General features: G+C 45.1%; 1 protein-coding gene across 7 annotated transcripts in view; it reads left to right on the top strand.

Annotated features, from left to right (window-relative positions):
* Nucleotides 1–12407, top strand: part of RALGAPA1 (Ral GTPase activating protein catalytic subunit alpha 1) — a 623631-nt gene that overhangs the window by 130806 nt on the left and 480418 nt on the right. The gene's annotated exons all lie outside the window — the stretch shown is intronic.

Below are 12407 nucleotides of genomic sequence, written 5' to 3'. Positions count from 1 at the left end.
CTTGGGGACTTGCTACCCTCAAAGGGGGTAAGGAGTGGAAGGGTATGAGAAAAGACACTGCAAAGTGATCTGTCCAGAGCAGTGACGCAGGAGGCTCCATAGCAGGCCCGTAATATTGGAGATTATTGGTTCAAGGAGATGGCCCTCCTTGTCGGTAGGGGCAGAGTGGTGAGGTTGAGATTCAGGGCGTCCAGGTCCTGAGTGAGCGTCTGGCTGAGCCTACAGGTAGGGTCCGCCAAATGAATATTTAGATCCCCCATTAGGCTAAAAATGGTGCTCTTGAATGTGTAGGGAGCAATCAAATCAGGGGCTGTCGAACACCAAAGCCCAGCATATCCAGGAGGACAGTACATTAACACACCTGAGACTGTATAACTAGGAGTGAGACAGAGTGAGAAGAATAGAGCTTCACAAGCAGGGAAGGGAAGCTCATCAGTTTTACACTGGAAAATGTCTTTAAATAGAAATTCCAAATTCAAGCAACATTAGAGAGTGGTTAGGTAGAGCTTTCATGTCAGAAGAAAATATATCAGTGAATTCCTCTTTCCTGGAAGCAGAAATTCTGATTAGAGTAGCCTTTCCTACCTTGCCAGTAAATTGCAATGCTGAGGTTAGTGAGCGCTTGCATTCCATTATGATGCCTGGGCAAATCCTAGGGTGTACAAACGTAAGCATGAAAATAGAATTTCCCTGCAGTTTACGCTTAACACCAATATATCTTTCACCTGATACTGCCAAAAGAAAACATTGAGTCAAAGCTGATGGTCAGTGACAGGTGCTGCTCTTCTTAGTGACAAGTAGCAAAAATAACGATAATCGTCTGCCTCTTCCTCGACTGATACAAACCCTGGGCAGGTGAATCTTTACCATTGCAGTGCACCGATGTACTGGGTCAACAGACAGCACTTACTATCCAAGTTTCTCCCTTTCTGTTGAAAATAAGGTAGGATGAAAGATTTTGGGTTGGAAATTCTTCTAGGTAGAGGCAAAATGAAACCACTATGACGAGAATATTGTAAACAAGGTTGGGAACACTAGTCCATGGATCTGAGATGTATTACTCTAGCCATGTTTAAGTACCAACCCAGGGGTGGAAGATAGGATTTGTTAACAAGGTTATCCAACCTGAAAATGTGGAGAAGAAAAGCAGATGTGAATTTGCCACGGACATGCCCATGTGGGTTGCCAATTGAGGAGGATATAGTTCACCTCTCTTCTTTTGTTTGTAGTATGTGGAATTCAGGAAAGGTTTGGTAAATCAAGAACAAACTATGTCCAACATAATGGTGTATAATTACATTTCTAATATGTGAGTGTATAAGTGAGTTTTAAGATTGAGATTAATTCATACCAGTTATTTATTATTTTTAGTGTAGCCTCATCCCATCATGCGGGCTGTGCTATGCTGCATTAAAATCTTTATTTAAAGGAATTATTTTCAGGTAATTGTGTAGCATTTAGCAATTTATATTGGCATCCAAAGTCTAGAACATAATATGGTGGTCGAAGGAGCAAATGGAAATGGTAAATTATAAATTGTATTAAGGCACCCTGATATAATAACTCTGAATTATATATGTACTATTGTCAATCTGTTTTTTCTCCAAGCAGCTTTGTATTTTTGTATTCTATGCTTTGGTACACCTGTACATTTTAAAGTTGTTGTAAATTTGTGATTGTTGGGGAATTTTATGGTTCTGGAACTAAAATAAATGACTAATGGTTCTAACGTGAAAAACTGAGAAAAAACATGGTAATATTGAAGAAAGTGATGTCCCCTTTCTGTGTTATGGGGAATGGGTGCTCCGAATAAGGTGGATTCAGGTGTTTGTACATTTTTAATTTTGCTGTGGCGAAGCCAGTCTTCCTTCTTGTCAGCAGGACCGGTGCTTATTGCAAAAGAGAAAAGGCTGTCACTGCAGCATTCTAGAATGACATTTCCTCCCCCATGTTTGGAAAGCGGCTGTGTGGAAGTCGCTTGATGCTGTTGCTCATATTTCCCAGGCTGGCCACCCTGCCCTTATAAAAGCTGGTTTGGTGAACTGGATTCCAATTCCATCCCCAGTAGAGTTAGTGCAGCAGTAGTTTATCAGGTTATTCAGCGGTATAGAGGACAACACGCTCCAGAAGGAAGATAGTTGTGCAAATGTCCCCTGCACGGGTTCGCTGTCGAGTCTCACATGCAGCCGTCCTACCCTTTACTATCTATAGTAAGAATGTTTGAGTTCCTGTTACTGAATGGTGATTACGATGACAGCCAAAGCCTTTTCTTGATCATGTTTCTAAGCCACCTTTCAAAGATTTATATGCTAGAATAATTCCCGTCATCGAGATGGGAGTCCTGCTGTAACATCTCAGTTGCAGTCATGATTTATCGAATGCTTAAGGTGAAACGGACTGTTTCACAGCCTAGTCACATCATGTGAAAAGACTTGAACTTCAACTCTTCCATGGCAAATGGCTTGATGACCTCACCCTGTGAGACCTTCGGATTTCCACTGCATTTCGTGTGTAAAGGAAGTTCTCTGAGCTTTTTTCATTTCTTCACATATAAGTGACATTTCTTTCATTGTTTGATTTTTGATAGTCAGTGAATTGTCCTTCAAATTTCTCAGGCATTGCCATCTGAGAGCAGACAATGTCTGACACTTCTCATACTTTGTGCAAGAAAAGGTTACACTTTGAAGCCCTTATCAGAATTGCATCCATCGTCACTACCTTAACCATATAGCTAAGGAGTACAAAATATGCCACACCTTCTCAACTAAAACCGTAAAAGATAGAGAAAGACTTTAATTTTGTTTCAGGACATCAGATCTAAAGAAGATGCATCCTCTGAAGAAGACTCTGTTGATATCTCAGAAAAGCCTAAAAATACCATAAAAGTTTACGTTTGGAGGGGAGATGTTCTAAATCCTCGAGGTTTGAATCATCTACCTCAAAAGAACCTTCAAAAAGGTTCAGAGGAGATCAAGAGACCAAAGTCACATTTCTGAGGAGATAATTCACATTGGTAAGTCACTGGACTGAACACCTGACGCTGAAGTAAAGCACTCCTCAGATTCTCACTAAAGTTTCATCAATTACAAGAACATCTTCTTCAGAACCATCACCAATGGCCGTCAACTAATGCATCGTCAACAGAATCATCATAGTCGACAAGGAGGCATGACAGAACTAGAGTAGTAAGGTCAGTGTCCACGAAAAGAACTACTACATATTTGTAGATGACCACTTCTTCTACTGTAGCGTCGACAGTTGCTCTACCATCATCTATCCCATTGACGTGGCCACTGTTGTCGATGAAACAGTTGTCAAAACTTAAACCACCATTATTGACGTTACTGTTGACAAACAAAAGGTTTGTCTCAAAGAATCATCTGAAACCTAAAATCCTTCTTATAAGTGAGAAAGACTCTACAAATACTCTGCTTCCAGGACAAACATTGGCATCGCCAAAACCTCCACAGTACCTTTTGAATCTGAAGCCCAAAGATCAGGGTATATTTGGGCCCAATAAGATTGACACTACAGTGAAGAACTTTTTGAAAGAGGTACACAGGTGTCTGAGCAACCTACGATGCAGGTTCAGTTAACTCTTGTTAAAGGCCTACATTCAATGTTTGCCAACACCGGTTCACACTCTAACAGCGCCCATGTTCTGTAGCCAAGGCAGCCTGGTGACGATGATGGCTACACGGATGATGCCTAAGAGGAAGGTGAGCTTTTACCCTTTTCCCTACTGATACTGGTGCTAAATGGGTTCATTATATCTCTACCGTGAAAACTGAGGCTACGCCAACTCTGTGAGAATCCCCCGGATGACGTAGATGGTCTCCCCAGCCTCATAGAAAGGACATCTAAAAGATTCGACCTTCCCCTGCCAGGTAAAGAAGCAGATTGCTTTTTGTAGAATTTCAAAGAGCAAACCAGATAGATGGTGTAGGAGGCTGGACTGGCTTGTAGTGAGTACCAAGGGGTACTTGCACCTTGCACCAGGCCCAGTTATCCCTTATTAGTGTATAGGGTGTCTAGCAGCTTAGGCTGATAGATAATGGTAGCTTAGCAGAGCAGCTTAGGCTGAACTAGGAGACGTGTGAAGCTACTACAGTACCACTTAGTGTCATATGCACAATATCATAAGAAAACACAATACACAGTTATACTAAAAATAAAGGTACTTTATTTTTATGACAATATGCCAAAGTATCTTAGAGTGTACCCTCAGTGAGAGGATAGGAAATATACACAAGATATATATACACAATAGCAAAAATATGCAGTATAGTCTTAGAAAACAGTGCAAACAATGTATAGTTACAATAGGATGCAATGGGGAAACATAGGGATAGGGGCAACACAAACCATATACTCCAAAAGTGGAATGCGAACCACGAATGGACCCCAAACCTATGTGACCTTGTAGAGGGTCGCTGGGACTATTAGAAAATAGTGAGAGTTAGAAAAATAACCCTCCCCAAGACCCTGAAAAGTGAGTGCAAAGTGCACTAAAGTTCCCCTAAGGACAAAAGAGTTGTGTTAGAGGAATAATGCAGGAAAGACACAAACCAGCAATGCAACAACTGTGGATTTCCAATCTAGGGTACCTGTGGAACAAGGGGACCAAGTCCAAAAGTCACAAGCAAGTCGGAGATGGGCAGATGCCCAGGAAATGCCAGCTGCGGGTGCAAAGAAGCTTCGACTGGACAGAAGAAGCTGAGGTTTCTGCAGGAACGAAAAGGGCTAGAGACTTCCCCTTTGGTGGACGGATCCCTCTCGCCTTGGAGAGTCGTGCAGAAGTGTTTTCCCGCCGAAAGAACGCCAACAAGCCTTGCTAGCTGCAAATCGTGCGTTTGGCGTTTTTGGACGCTGCTGGGGCCCAGGAGGGACCAGGAGGTCGCAAATTGGACCTGAAGAGAGAGGGGACGTCGAGCAAGACAAAGAGCCCTCACTGAAGCAGGTAGCACCCGGAGAAGTGCCAGAAACAGGCACTACAAGGATGCGTGAAACGGTGCTCGCCGAAGTTGCACAAAGGAGTCCCACGTCGCTGGAGACCAACTTAGAAAGTCGTGCAATGCAGGTTAGAGTGCCGTGGACCCAGGCTTGGCTGTGCACGAAGGATTTCCGCCGGAAGTGCACAGGGGCCGGAGTAGCTGCAAAGTCGCGGTTCCCAGCAATGCAGCCCAGCGAGGTGAGGCAAGGACTTACCTCCACCAAACTTGGGCTGAAGAGTCACTGGACTGTGGGGGTCACTTGGACAGAGTCGCTGGATTCGAGGGACCTCGCTCGTCGTGCTGAGAGGAGACCCAAGGGACCGGTAATGCAGCTTTTTGGTGCCTGCGGTTGCAGGGGGAAGATTCCGTCGACCCACGGGAGATTTCTTCGGAGCTTCTGGTGCAGAGAGGAGGCAGGCTACCCCCACAGCATGCACAAGCAGGAAAACAGTCGAGAAGGCGGCAGGATCAGCGTTACAGAGTTGCAGTAGTCGTCTTTGCTACTATGTTGCAGGTTTGCAGGCTTCCAGCGCGGTCAGCGGTCGATTCCTTATCAGAAGGTGAAGAGAGAGATGCAGAGGAACTCGGCTGAGCTCATGCATTCGTTATCTAAAGTTTCCCCAGAGACAGAGACCCTAAATAGCCAGAAAAGAGGGTTTGGCTACCTAGGAGAGAGGATAGGCTACTAACACCTGAAGGAGCCTGTCAGCAGGAGTCTCTGATGTCACCTGGTGGCACTGGCCACTCAGAGCAGTCCAGTGTGCCAGCAGCACCTCTGTTTCCAAGATGGCAGAGGTCTGGAGCACACTGGAGGAGCTCTGGACACCTCCCAGGGGAGGTGCAGGTCAGGGGAGTGGTCACTCCCCTTTCCTTTGTCCAGGTTCGCGCCAAAGCAAGGGGCTAAGGGGTCCCTGAACCGGTGTAGACTGGCTTATGCAGAATTGGGCACCTCTGTGCCCAACAAAGCATTTCCAGAGGCTGGGGGAGGCTACTCCTCCCCTGCCTTCACACCATTTTCCAAAGGGAGAGGGTGTCACACCCTCTCTCAGAGGAAGTTCTTTGTTCTGCCATCCTGGGCCAGGCCTGGCTGGACCCCAGGAGGGCAGATGCCTGTCTGAGGGGTTGGCAGCAGCAGCAGCTGCAGTGAAACCCCAGGAAGGGCAGTTTGGCAGTACCAGGGTCTGTGCTACAGACCACTGGGATCATGGGATTGTGCCAACTATGCCAGGATGGCATAGAGGGGGCAATTCCATGATCATAGACATGTTACATGGCCATATTCGGAGTTACCATTGTGAAGCTACATATAGGTAGTGACCTATATGTACTGCACGCGTGTAATGGTGTCCCCGCACTCACAAAGTTCAGGGAATTGGCTCTGAACAATGTGGGGGCACCTTGGCTAGTGCCAGGGTGCCCTCACTCTAAGTAACTGTGCACCTAACCTTTACCAGGTAAAGGTTAGACATATAGGTGACTTATAAGTTACTTAAGTGCAGTGTAAAATGGCTGTGAAATAACGTGGACGTTATTTCACTCGGGCTGCAGTGGCAGGCCTGTGTAAGAATTGTCAGAGCTCCCTATGGGTGGCAAAAGAAATGCTGCAGCCCATAGGGATCTCCTGGAACCCCAATACCCTGGGTACCTCAGTACCATATACTAGGGAATTATAAGGGTGTTCCAGTAAGCCAATGTAAATTGGTAAATTTGGTCACTAGCCTGTTAGTGACAATTTGAAAGTAATGAGAGAGCATAACCACTGAGGTTCTGGTTAGCAGAGCCTCAGTGAGACAGTTAGGCACCACACAGGGAACATATACATGCACACCTATGAGCACTGGGGCCCTGTGTGACAGGGTCCCAGTGACACATACATATAGGCCACAAACCTATGAGCACTGGGGTCCTGACCAGCAGGATCCCAGTGACACATAACAACCATACTGAAACCATAGTGTTTTCACTATGAGCACTGAGGCCTGGCTATCAGGATCCCAGTGAGACAGTGAAAACAGTGACAAACACCCTGACATACACTCACAAACAGGCCAAAAGTGGGGGTAACAAGGCTAGAAAGAGGCTACCTTCTCACAGATGGTCAAAGGAATCCCAATAATAATGAATAACTCTGCAACAGTATGAACTGTTGTCTTAAGACCAGATAAAAAATATAAAGTCCCTGATGGTAGGCCATTCTGCATTACTTGGACACCCATGGGTGTATTCGGTAATATCTAAGACCACTGGAATTGTTCAATTTTTGCGGCTGTGGCTTTATTTCCATAATTATATTTTTGCAGCATTTGACACATAATTCATCTGTTGCATAATGTGCAGAGTTTAACAAAAAAATTGCTTCTAGTACAAACAGATGAAAAGTTACTAAAAACATGGCAACATGTGTCCAAGCGCAGTGGAAGGCTCGTCTCAAAGGTTAACTGGTCATCTTTCAGTTGCTTATTTCTGTGTTTGGTTGGTGAGCTGGTACTAATGAGGGTAAGTCAATTGGTCAGACAATATTAACATTTGCCTGCAGTATAATTCCAGTGACCCTGGTAATAATGCATGAAGCACATGCCAATGACAGCCCGTTGTCCCTCTCGGTCAGGGAGGAAGAACCGTAGATAGTATTGGCATGATATGGTCCGCAATGACAGCCAAAACGATCAGTATTAGCTCGCTACAGAAGGCGTATGTCTCATATTGCAATGTACTTAGATACGCTGCCCAAGATAAAGTCTGAGGCAAAAACCAGGTTGCATAAAAATAAGAACTTCCTCTGCTATTGTTGATGCTTCCATGTACGATGCCACAACTGACTTTAGGCGATTGTCAGGTGCAGCGGTATTAAGAAGTTTAGTGTGGTTAATGCAGCGTGAGTTCAATCTCAAATGAAGAGTTGAATTTTGGACATGTCTCACAATGGCAACTCACTGTTTGGCAAGCATGTTGACGATGCACGTCAAGCAATTAAGACATGCATGGCACGATCTATAGGATTGTTCTAGCGGTGGAGAACGCAGCTCTATCGAGGAGCTAGCAGCAGAAGCCAGTTCAATTTTAGCAGTAGCTATAGGTACGGACCCTTTCAGACACAACAGCCATGACGCCAGCCATACGGTCCACAGTATAGATCACCACCTGTGTCTCTTTAAAGACTAACTCCTCACTACAGACCTGGTCATCGAGGTAAAGCTCAAGACGACTCCAGACGCGAGTGACAGGTTTCTGGAGGCTACCGCATCATGCCGCCCTGTTTCTGGAGGCAGAAAATTCTCTTCTTGAATCCACCACTGGAAAACAGCAACAGACCACTGGGTCTTCGGTCTTATTAGTCTAAGGGCTATGTTGGAATTCATATAACAAACTCCTTCATTCTATCCAAATGAAACACATCAACATCAATGGATAATACATGCAGAAATGTGTATAATGGTAAAGAAAGGAGCCATAGAGCCAGTCCTTGAAACGCTGCAAAGAAAATCAGGAAAATGCAGAAAAGTCTGTGAGATCAACATGAGATAAGAAAAAGAAGGAGACGTTTGACATGATTACGCTACAAGAAATCCTACATCTATTACAGGAAGAAGGAGATTGAGCCCAGTCTGGACCTACAGTAAGAATACTCTGTATCCTCCATATCCCTGTCCACCCCAAGCACGGAAAGTAGCTCAGATTTGTAGTGACATGCCTCCACTATCTAGTCAAAGCTTTTCCATTCTGTTGCAGCACACTTAAGTAAATAGGGCTTCATGTGTTTCCCTACCTCGATGATTGGTTAGTCCAGTGAAAAACATTCAAGGTGAAGTCTACCCTGCAACTTCTCCAAGAATTAGATTAGTTCAAGAATATTCAATTCCTTGGAGCATTCTTTTTTTAATTTGATTTTGCATATGAAACAAATACAAATGAACTTCATGGGGTACATTTATTAAATTATCAAAACATGCTTGTTGACTTCTAACACCATTACATGCTTGCAGTTGCCAATAAAACATGCTGCACAGGGTCCGTTTAACAGGCCATGATCTTTATTACATTATCACTGTAGCTGGTAGATCAATCAATCAATCAATCAGTGCTTGTAAAGCGCAGCTACTCACCTGTTAGGGTCTCAAGGTGCTTGGGGGTGGGGGGACTGTAGCACATACCGGTGAGGTGGTTTAAAAAAGCCATGTCTTCAGTTCCTTCATGAAGTTGGGGAGGGAGGTGGTTTGTCTGATGTGGATGGGTAGGGTGTTCCAGGTCGTGGCTGCGAGGTAGGAGAAGGAGCATCCTCCTGTTCTGGTTTTCCTGATGCGGGTACTTCTGCAAGAGAGCTGGGCTGAGCGTAGGGCCCTTTAGGGTACGTGGAAGTTTATTTGCTGGTTCAGGTATGCTGGTCTGGTGTTGTGGAGGGCTTTGCGTGAGAGGATCTTGAAAGTGATTCTTTTCTCTGTGGGGAGCCAATGCAGTGTATGTAGGTGTTGCAAGATGTGGCAGTGTCTGGGTAGGCCGAGGACCAGTCTGGCGGCGGCGGCGTTCTGGATGTTTTGCAATTTGTGGGTGAGTTTTTTGCTGATTGCGGCGTAGAGTGAGTTGCCGTAGTCCAGTCTGCTGGTGATGAGGGCGTGTGTGACGGTCTTTCTATGCTCGAGGGGGATCCATTTGAAGGTCTTGCATAGGAGCCGGAGGGTGCGGAAGCAGGTGGAAGTTGACTGAGTTGATTTGATAATTCTTGCTGAGGTCAGGGTCCAGGATGATTCCGAGGTTGCGGGGGTGGGCGGGTTTCCGAGGGTGGGTGGCCATCAGGAGTCACTCCATGCGTTGGTTTGAGGGCCCATGATGAGTACTTCTGTCTTGTTTGTGTTGAGTTGAATGCAGCTGTTTCTCACCCAGTTTGCGACTGCTTTCATGCCTTCGTGGAAGTTGTGTCTGGCCTTGTCTGGTTCGTTGGAGAGGATGAGTTGGGTGTCAGCGTAGGAGATGATGTTTAGTCCGTAGCTTCTGATGAGGGTGGCTAGCAGGGCCATGTAGACGCTGAACAGCGTGGGGCTGAGGGAGGATCCCTGGGGTACTCCGCAGGTGGAGGATGTGGGATCTGCCAGGAAGCGGGCGAGATCGGACCTAGATGTTGCGTACCTATCATTCGTGCTTTTCTTAAGGTGCAACAGTATGCAGGATTGAGGGTAGTGTTTCAAATCTTTAGGGATTGTATCTGGAGTGGGTGGTTATCGTTGTACTCCCAGCTGCCCATCCCACTGTCGATGAGGTGGTGTTGGGTGCTGCGGCTGTGGGGGATTTGGGTATGTTGTGAGTGTATAGGAATGAACAGAAGGGGCCCCATATATCCCTGGGTCGGGAGCGTGTCGGCATTAAGTCCCAGTATGCGTCTAGTTGCTCCTGGCAACACATGATGTTACGTATAGGAGATAGATAGCGCGTACAACAGAGATAGTCCGGTCCCATGCCCAAGGGACACTAGCGGCAGTGTCTACCGTGGAGCATCCTTGGATACAGATGCATGCAAAACATTCCCATCCAAAGATAGAATAGCACAGATAACTAGCTAACACAACAACTGTGAAAAGAAAGCAAAATCACAGGGAGAACGCACACGTCTCTTCTGAATGAATTTATTCCAAAACTGCGGCCCTGCACATATGTCCATTCTAGGAAAAGTTGGACTAACAATGGTTAGAAACGTAGCTGTCGTTTGACAACTCCATCAGTGTGACCGAGGATAAAGCAAGCTGTGCCAAGGTAGTTTCAACACAAACGCTCCAGTCGGATTGACTTTTCTTTATCAAAGGTCCGAATTTGTCATGACATCAGATGCATCCCTTATGGTTGGGTGGCACATCTTCAAGATCTGGCAGTGAGCAACATATGGTCAGTGGACGAGATTCTTCTCTGTATCAGCAGTCTAGAGATGAGAGCCATTTTCCTGGTTCTGCACTCTTTTCTTCCAAGAATAAAGCGAAGTTCTGTAGTGATCTGCATGGACAATTCAACATTAATGTACCACCTGAGCAAACAAAGAGGAACTCAGTCTTGCCCCCTTTTAGAAGAATCCCATTGTGATTAGGCCATCAAAAACCAGTTCAAATTAACCAGCAGACAATTTCTGAGAGCAGACAACGCATGAGTGGACTCCCTGAGCAGAACATGCCGATGTCTTGATCGGGAGCTATGTTAGACCCAGTTGAATAAGATCTTCAAGTGCCGGGGAAGAACACAGTTGGACCTATTTACGACAGATCAAAACAGGAAATGTTGTTTCGGTGCCAGCAGGCATGCTGTACTGGCCTCATTGGGGAATGTGTTTTCAATAGCCTAGTAAGTACCTTTTCTTGCATTTTTCCCCCACTCTTCCTAATTATTAAGGTCCTCTGCAAAATAAAGACGGAACCATCCTGGGTGATACTAAGAGCCCTGTTGTGACCAAGACAGTACTGGTTCACAGAGCTGCTTCTCCTTTCAGAACAACCACGCACAGTTAACACCACTTCTGAATTTTCTTTCCTGCAGTAACTGCCAAGTATTCCATCTGAACCCATCTCCTCTAGGATTATCAGCATGGCACCTGAACACAATAAGTATTACTGCTTAGAAATTTCAGATGACTGTAAAGAAATTCCAGCTAAAGCTAGAGCCATTTCCATAATAAGTCCTACTTTGCCAGATGTAAATGTTTCTGTTTTTACTGTACCCAACAACATTTACACCCAATCTCCTCGGCTCTGCATCAGAGCCTTCCATACCTTCTGCAGTTGTCACATGCAGGTCCTACTCATTCATCATTTGGAGTCCACTTGGCAGCCATCTCGCAGTACAGAAAAACAGAAGTTCAGCCTTTTGTTTGGTATACTAGGATTATAAATGAGTTCCTTAAAGAAGGTGTCAAGTTTTCCCACCGGTCAAACAATCGCCAACTCTTTGCCAACTTAACACAATACTTTTTCAACATGTGAAAAGCCAATTCGAATTGATACATAAAGGGGACATATAAAAAATATGAAATTTTGTCAACAGAACAAGCAGTTCAGAAAGTATGATCAACTTCATATAACCTGTGATCATGCTAGAAGATGACAATCAATATCAAAACAAACTATAGTTCTCTAGGTGTCTGCTGCCCTATGTACTGTCACAGTATGACTGCTTTCAGCACATTCAACAAGACGTATGTAAACATCAACAGCTTTATTTGCTGGGGTGTTATTGGCAGACATTTGCCGCAGAGCAACCTGAAGGAGCACGCACACATTTACTCCATATTATTGCTATGTCGACCACAAAAACTATGCGGTTGGACTATTGCTTCTGCACCTGTTTCAAGTAGATTAGCCTTCTTTAATCAATGTCCCACCTTCTCCAAGTATCTAATATTTCTGAGTGCTGCTCTGATTCAAGCATGTGAATCTATGAGTG

The sequence above is a fragment of the Pleurodeles waltl genome, chromosome 9 (assembly GCF_031143425.1).
Source record: "Pleurodeles waltl isolate 20211129_DDA chromosome 9, aPleWal1.hap1.20221129, whole genome shotgun sequence".
Lineage (NCBI taxonomy): Eukaryota > Metazoa > Chordata > Amphibia > Caudata > Salamandridae > Pleurodeles > Pleurodeles waltl.
The sequence above is the reverse complement of the archived record's forward strand: the minus strand, read 5'-3'. Positions and strand labels throughout refer to the sequence as shown.